The sequence below is a fragment of the Clytia hemisphaerica genome, unplaced genomic scaffold (assembly GCF_902728285.1).
Source record: "Clytia hemisphaerica strain Z4C2 unplaced genomic scaffold, Clytia hemisphaerica genome assembly, whole genome shotgun sequence".
Lineage (NCBI taxonomy): Eukaryota > Metazoa > Cnidaria > Hydrozoa > Leptothecata > Clytiidae > Clytia > Clytia hemisphaerica.
In genome coordinates, this window is record NW_027103850.1 from 873,465 (window position 1) to 881,331 (window position 7,867).

Consider the following 7,867-nt stretch of genomic DNA (forward strand, 5'->3'; position numbering starts at 1 on the left):
ACTAAAATAAATTAAATATATAAAATAAATTGTTTCAAAACATTCGAAAATATTTGCACGCTCCTGTGAACACTCAAAAACATTCGATTTTCAAAGCGCTGTTCACATTTGAAAATTCGAATGTATTTTCGGCGTAAAGCTCTGTTTAGACTTAAACACGGAAAAAACTACAAGCTCACAAATTTCACCTCATTGATTTCCTCGAGTATGTCCATTACTGTGATAATAGGTGGACTTACCTTCCTTTGCTTGGGAACTTCCTTTTTTCGATGGACATACCTGAAAATGACATGTCCGTTTTTCCCGGTAGGAAAAAATTTTTGATAAAAATAAGTTACTTGGGTGCTAAAGAGTCAATTTTTAGTAAAAAATAATTTTTTCGAAATTTTGGACTTACCTGGTTTTTGCTTTGGACGGCATAACGGATAAACTTGAGAACAATTTTATAAATGGTTCCGTCGACTTCGAGAAACATCCATTGACGTGTACCACCGTAGAACGAAATACCTAGGGGAAAGATTATACTGGTTTTTGGAGTTGAGATCACGAACTTGTCGGAAGTAAATCGTTTATAATCTCAGATTCCTTAAGAAAAAGTATTTTGTTTCCTCCAATTTAAAAAATAATCTTAAAAACAAGTCTCTCTATATCCAGAAGGGATTTATTTCCTGGTACGAATCGGTTGCCATGAAGCCACCACACTGTAAGCACAGCTCGAAATATATAAGTGAACACATGCCTCGTTATGTTACCGCTACTTTCTTTGGTTATATTTATGTCCATAACTCAATAGAGCATCAATAAGAAAGAAATTACATAATTCATAATTATTCATAAATAATTTGGACAAAACCTGCTCTTGCACCAATGTTCCGTAGCACTTGATGAATCGCGAGGTACGAATTTGGATTAACAAAATCTAGTTCATCCAATTTGACATCGAGTTTACCGTGCACATTTGACGGTATGCACTCGAAGCCTTCGTTTGGGTTTGTTGAAGTCTCGCTGTCGTCGATTCCGAACAGAATTTTGCCAAGGAAACTTGGCTCGTTGATGCACCTACAGTTGTTATCACTGCAGCCTTTTACGGTTTTGGAATTGTGAAGCTGCTCACTAAGAGCGTCGATATCGATGTGGCTTTCTTTTAACTTTGCAAGACGTTTCGGGAGGAACTCTTGCCGAATAGCTCGGAAAGTGGATTCGTGCAGGGGGGGGGGGTCGGTACTAAAATCTCAGACATCATGACATTTAGTGACGTGGTGGTACTGCAAAAAAGCCCAAAAATAATTTTAGTACCATGTGTACTAAAATACCAAAAAGGGTGGTCCCTTAAAGAAATATTTGAAAAATCTTAGTATTTTGTTCTAAAATCAGCCAAAATGGAGCATTTTTTAACAATTTATGAAAAAATTAGATTTTTTTTTTCAGGAATTTTCGAAAAAATCTTCAGAAATCTTTCAGAATTTTTCCAATTTTTTAAATATTTTTTAAAAATATTTTTATGTACAGTTTAGCACAGTTTAGTAATAAAATTACATTATTTTGCAGATTGATGCGCTAAATTCGACTAGGTTTGTAACAATGACCCCATTTTGGTAAATTTAAACCCGTAAAAGGGCAAAAAATGGGTGGTATCTATGTTAAATTGCTCAAAATAATTTTAGTACATGTGTACTAAAATAACATTTTCGAAAAATAGGTGGTGGTATGCAAGAAATTCTTGAAAATCCTTTTAGTACTCATGTATGTCTGACATTTTAGTACTGACCCCCCCCCCCTGATTCGTGTAGTAAATCGAGATTCAGCATTTGGTCTAATTTTAGCCAATTTGGCGGGGCTTGTTGAAATAGGTACTGTAGACCATAGTTTCCGATGATAACATACGAATTAGCAGTACAGATGCTTGTTGGCATTTTTGATTGAGGGTTTAACACCCATGATTTACATATTCGTTTTACATATTTACATATTTGTCCATGGACCATTTCAAACAAGCAGTTGGTGAAATTAATGGATTTTTTGTGTTGGCCGTTATCCAATTACATATATGGGTAAAACTACCACCAGGACAAATCTTTGCCACCACTTTATTCATAGTTTGGCAGCGAGTGGTTAGATATGTCACAAGATTCATTATGAAGGAGAGAGGGAGTACAAGGTTAAACCTACGGGCTTTATGGATACACTCTATGATATAGGCCACCCGTGCTAGCTCCCTATCCATGTACCGTTCCTCCTCGTTGAGGCCGCATAGAAGCTTCACTGCCAAGACCAATGTTGGTGGTCGTTTCTCCAGCCAGGTTGACGGAGTGTAGTGAATAATGTCAGGATAATCGAAAGACACAGCAAAAAGGTATTTGATGTCATATTTGATCTCCTTTTCCAGGGCCCTCATTAAACCTTTCATAAATTGAGCGTACGAAGAGAAGTATGACGACGAATGGGTGTCATTTGTATGCTCTTTGTAACCCTCATTGACGACTTTAGCAACACACGAAATGCAAATATTTTTAGATTTGTCACTTTTCCTTAATTTGTGAACTTTGATCCTTTTCTGCACCAAATCGCTTTGGGAAGCAATTGCCTGTAAAGGAGAACTACCATCATGTTTTTTATCATGCAATGTGTATGAACAGGGTGCTACGATTTTTTCACTACTTGATCTTTTCATTTCCAAGCACTTTATTATTTGAATGTTTTCTTGGGAATTGAGAGCGATATAGAGAATACATAAACCTTTGGAGTATGTCCTAAATGAACAATTCACAGAAACATCCCTGTCTCCCTTCACTCGTGTATATAAGCATATAAACCACCAGTGTTTCTATCACAAGTTAAGTTTGCAGCTAAACAATAATTGGAGATGATTTCGATGCGAGCTTGTTGACTAATTATCCCCCAATTCTCTGACAAATTAGGCTAATCAGAAAAAAATAACAAAGCCCTGATTTGGTGCCAATTCTCAATTTCTTAGCATTATAAACGCAACCGCTTTGGGGGTAGTTTGGCGTCCACCCATCCTCCCTTAAGCCGTGGGGCCTACACTTTTTTTTTTATAAGAACTATGAGGCTCAAAATCGCCAAAAATAAGAACAATTTAAGAACAAATGCTGAGCCTGGAATACTCATAATATTAAAGCAATTTATGGGCAAAAGTAGTAAAATTGGGTACAACGGCCTCAAATACAGCCTAAAATAAGAACATGATAAGAACAATTTGAGGCTCAAAGTGCCAAAATAAGAACAGTCGGGCCTCAGAAAAATTTTACTGGTTCTTATAAAAAAAAGTGTAGTTGCCATGTAAATCTTATTTACTGGTTCCAAAGACAATGCCAAACGCCTTTATCTCGTTTGATACAGGTTAATGTAAATCATTAAAGGACACCAGGTCAATATTCTACGAGACAGGGGAATATCGCAAGTCGAACGTAATCTCCGCGCAGATTTCTGGATTACTTTGCTAGCTCGTTAAAAATCCGCTGGTAAGGCCCAAGCGACTTATTTTTTTCAGTAACTAGAGCCACACACCCCTGTCTTAATGATACAAATTAATGATAAGAAGTGTCCACTGGTTGACAAGGGGTAAATTACTCGAAAAAAATGTGTAAGAGATTTTTTGATTTTTTCGTGATTTTTTGTGTTTTTTTCGTGATTTTTAAGGAAGGTGTACGTGATTTTTTGGAGTAATTTACCCCTCACCACAGATCTAGTTTCGGGATCGAAACACCCTATTGGACCAAACAGATTCGAAATACAAAAGTTGCTAACTCAACTGTCTAGAAAATCAATCCAACGCAACCGTTGTTACTAAAAGTGGTAACACATGGTAACACTAGGGTAACAGGGGGTAACACATGAGTAACACATGAGTAACACATGGGTAACAGGGGTAACACTAGGGTAACAGGGTAACAGTTTGAAAATGGTGGCTCTGAGGGGTCGGAAATTTGAAAATTGACTTAACCAATGTTGTTGGTGAATACAATGATAGAATGAATGATGCTGGTCAATGCAATGATGGAATCAATGGTGCTGGTGAATATAATGCTGGAATCAATGGTGCTGGTGAATTCAATGTTGGAATCAATGGTGCAGATGACTGAAATGATGGAATCGATGTTCCTGGTGAATGCAGTGATGGTGTTACTGGTGAATGCAATGGTGGAATAAATGGTGCTGGTGAATGCAATGATAGAATTAATGGTGCTAGTTAATACAATGGCCCTGAGGACTGAGGGGTAAAAATATAAAAGCCACGTGTTTTAAAGCTATTGAAAGTTAAATAGGGTTTCACTTTCTATCCGTTTATATCATCAATATCAAACTAATAAAATGAGTCATTTTGTCAATATAAGGAAAATAGAATAATGAGAACATTGTACCTCTAAAATTGGCCTTCACAGTGTTCGCGGGGTGTTTGCTTAATGACAATTTTAATCTAGTTTTACTAAAGGCATCTCATTCGGTGCAATAAGAATATTTGGCTTAATAAAGCTTAAAGATACCACACTTATATACAAAAGTATATCAATATTTTTTGTAAAAATTCACCAGCACCATTGATTCCATCATTGCATTCACCAGTAACACCATCATTGCATTCACCAGCAACATCGATTCCATCATTTCAGTCACCTGCACCATTGATTCCAACATTGAATTCACCAGCACCATTGATTCAAGCATTACATTCACCAGCACCATTGATTCCATCATTGCATTCACCAGTAACACCATCATTGCATTCACCAGTAACATCGATTCCATCATTTCAGTCACCTGCACCATTGATTCCAGCATTACATTCACCAGCATCATTGATTCCATCATTGCATTCACCAGTAACACCATCGTTGCATTCACCAGCAACATCGATTCCATCATTTCAGTCACCTGCACCATTGATTCCAACATTGAATTCACCAGCACCATTGATTCCAGCATTACATTCACCAGCACCATTGATTCCATCATTACATTCACCAGTAACATCGATTCCATCATTTTAGTCACCTGCACCATTGATTCCTGCATTACATTCACCAGCACCATTGATTCCATCATTGCATTCACCAGTAACACCATCATTGCATTCACCAGTAACATCGATTCCATCATTTCAGTCACCTGCACCATTGATTCCAGCATTACATTCACCAGCACCATTGATTCTATCATTGCATTCACCAGTAACACCATCATTGCATTCACCAGCAACACCATCATTGCATTCACCAGCAACATCGATTCCATCATTTCAGTCACCTGCACCATTGATTCCAACATTGAATTCACCAGCACCATTGATTGCAGCATTACATTCACCAGCACCATTGATTCCATCATTACATTCACCAGTAACACCATCATTGCATTCACCAGCAACATCGATTCCATCATTGCCTTGACCAGCATCATTCATTCTATCATTGTATTCACCAACAACATTGGTTAAGTCAATTTTCAAATTTCCGACCCCTCAGAGCCACCATTTTCAAACTGTTACCCTGTTACCCTAGTGTTACCCCTGTTACCCATGTGTTACCCATGTGTTACCCCCTGTTACCATGTGTTACCCTGTGTTACCACTTTTAGTAACAACGAACGCAACACTTTCCAATTTATAACGCAACGGGTGCAAATCATTTTGTGTGCTTCGTGTAGTACAACCAGAATGAGAAAACCAACGACCATCGATAAGAATATGGTATATATACATCATTTATGTGTTGGGAGTTTGACATATGATTGTACTCTCTGTGTATTTACATTCGTTGTAATGTTGTTTGGGGAATTATGAAGTTTTCTGGAATTTTGATTGCATTTAATCAGGTAGATTTTTTATGACTTCTAATGGTACTTTTTCTAACGAGTTTGATTACTCTATTCTCACACTTATGTCTTTTTTCTTCGCGTCCTTTTCCGTGATTACTTTTATTTATATTTTTAAAGACAGGTAAGAAGGCATATTGATGCAACTGACAGTGTGAGTGAACTTGAAAAAATAAATTAAAGAAATAAATTTGAGAAGAAGAAAAAAAATTGATTGATTAGCTAATTGATTGACAGGTTGGATGACATGCTCTAAAGATGTTATCGCGAATTGATTTTTTTATTCAGATTTGTATATGATGATTATTATTATTATTGCTTTCGTCTGTGTGTGCTAGAAAGGTCATTGAGACATAAATGGTGAAAATCAAATAAGTTAACTGCTGAAATAGTACTTGAGTCGGTTTTGAACCTAAGACCATCGTAATCAGATCTGTGAGAGTTATCCACTACACCACCAAGCCTTAGGTCACATTTAGGAAATATTTGATCTTATGTACAAATGGCGAATTGGGCGATTGTCGAATAAAGAACTAAACGTTGACGCGTTTGCAGCAACAGCAGCGAATAGCGATAACGAAGAAAAATGTGTAAAAACGACTCTGTAATAAAACGACTGTAAAAACGATTGGATTGAGTTATTTACAGATGAATTAACTATATCCACTGGCGTTGGTTCTCTTTGCGAACTTTTTGAGAGTGAGTAATAGAAATTAAAAAAAGTTTATTTGATGCGCCATTTGTAAACAGAAACCAAGGAAACGAGCGCATTGCAATGTCTTATCCTGCTTTACTGTTACTAGATTCCCCCTTAGCGAATTCCAGGAAGCTGTGGGTCGTGTGGGAAAACTGGACCGAAGTAGAAGTGAAAGTAATGGTAAAGTATTGTTAGTATTGTTGTTTGGAGTAAATTGCGACTGGAAGTGCTCTAGACCGTGCTCTAGTGCCGTTTGGACTTGGACCTTGGTGTTGTGCTGAAAGAAATTAAGGGAAAGTGAAAGGAAAGAATTTAAATTGAAAAAAATATTGTGGATTTTAGGTAGGCCGTAAAAAAAATTGGAGTTCTTGGTTCTTGGTTGGTCGGGGGGTTGGAGGAATTTAGCAGTGACTTTGTCGATATAGTGTTTGAGAATGAGGTATTGGATTGTTGTGCGTACGTCATAGGTAATTCGTTGGGTGGGGTCGTCTTCTAGTTCTTGATAGGTGTCAGTGTTGTTGAGGTGTTCTTTGTTGATTTTGTCAATGTAGTCTTTTTTGTTGAGGATGAACAAACCTTCTCCTTTATCTGCTTTCTTTATGATGATGTTGTGGTTGTTTAAGAGAGAGTTAAAAGGTGTCAAGATATGTTGTGGATTAATCTGGTATTAAAGTTCTTGGTGTGTTCTTGGATGACTAGTTCTCTTTGTTTAATTTTTGGGAGGTTTGATTGTTACCATATTTTTTATTGTTTAGGAGGTGAATTAGGATTTAAAATGTTCCTTTGTCTGATATATGATCTTCATTGAAACAGTTTGTGATATGTAATGACCAACTTTGAATTGGTAAGAAGGCGTTACCATTGATATCATTGTATAGTGTTGTGCGGTCGAGTCTGTTGGTTTTGAGATGTTCATGCTCGACAGTATTGGCGTAGTTGTGATAGTTCATTCTGTAGAGTACAGTAAAGTAGAGATGGGTATGGCGTATAGAATATCAATATGTTTCTATTATCCTACCAATATCATATCTATTTGAAGAGGCTAGTTGGAGAAGAAGGATTGTGTTGAATGGTTTTAGTTTGTTAGACAGGTACGAGCCGGGAAGTATCTTATCCATTTGGTGGACTAACTTTCTTGGGGTTTTTCTTGTTCCTTATGGTAATAGGAATATTTTAAGCTTCTGGGCCACCTGGATTTCTCACCTGGGTATCCATAATGGCGGATTCTTGGTCATGTGACCCCTGTAGGCACAATTGAAATTTTTCCCAACCCAAATATAGGCTTATCATATATCAATCGATCGGAAATTTGAAATATGCTTTTAAACATCTCAAAAC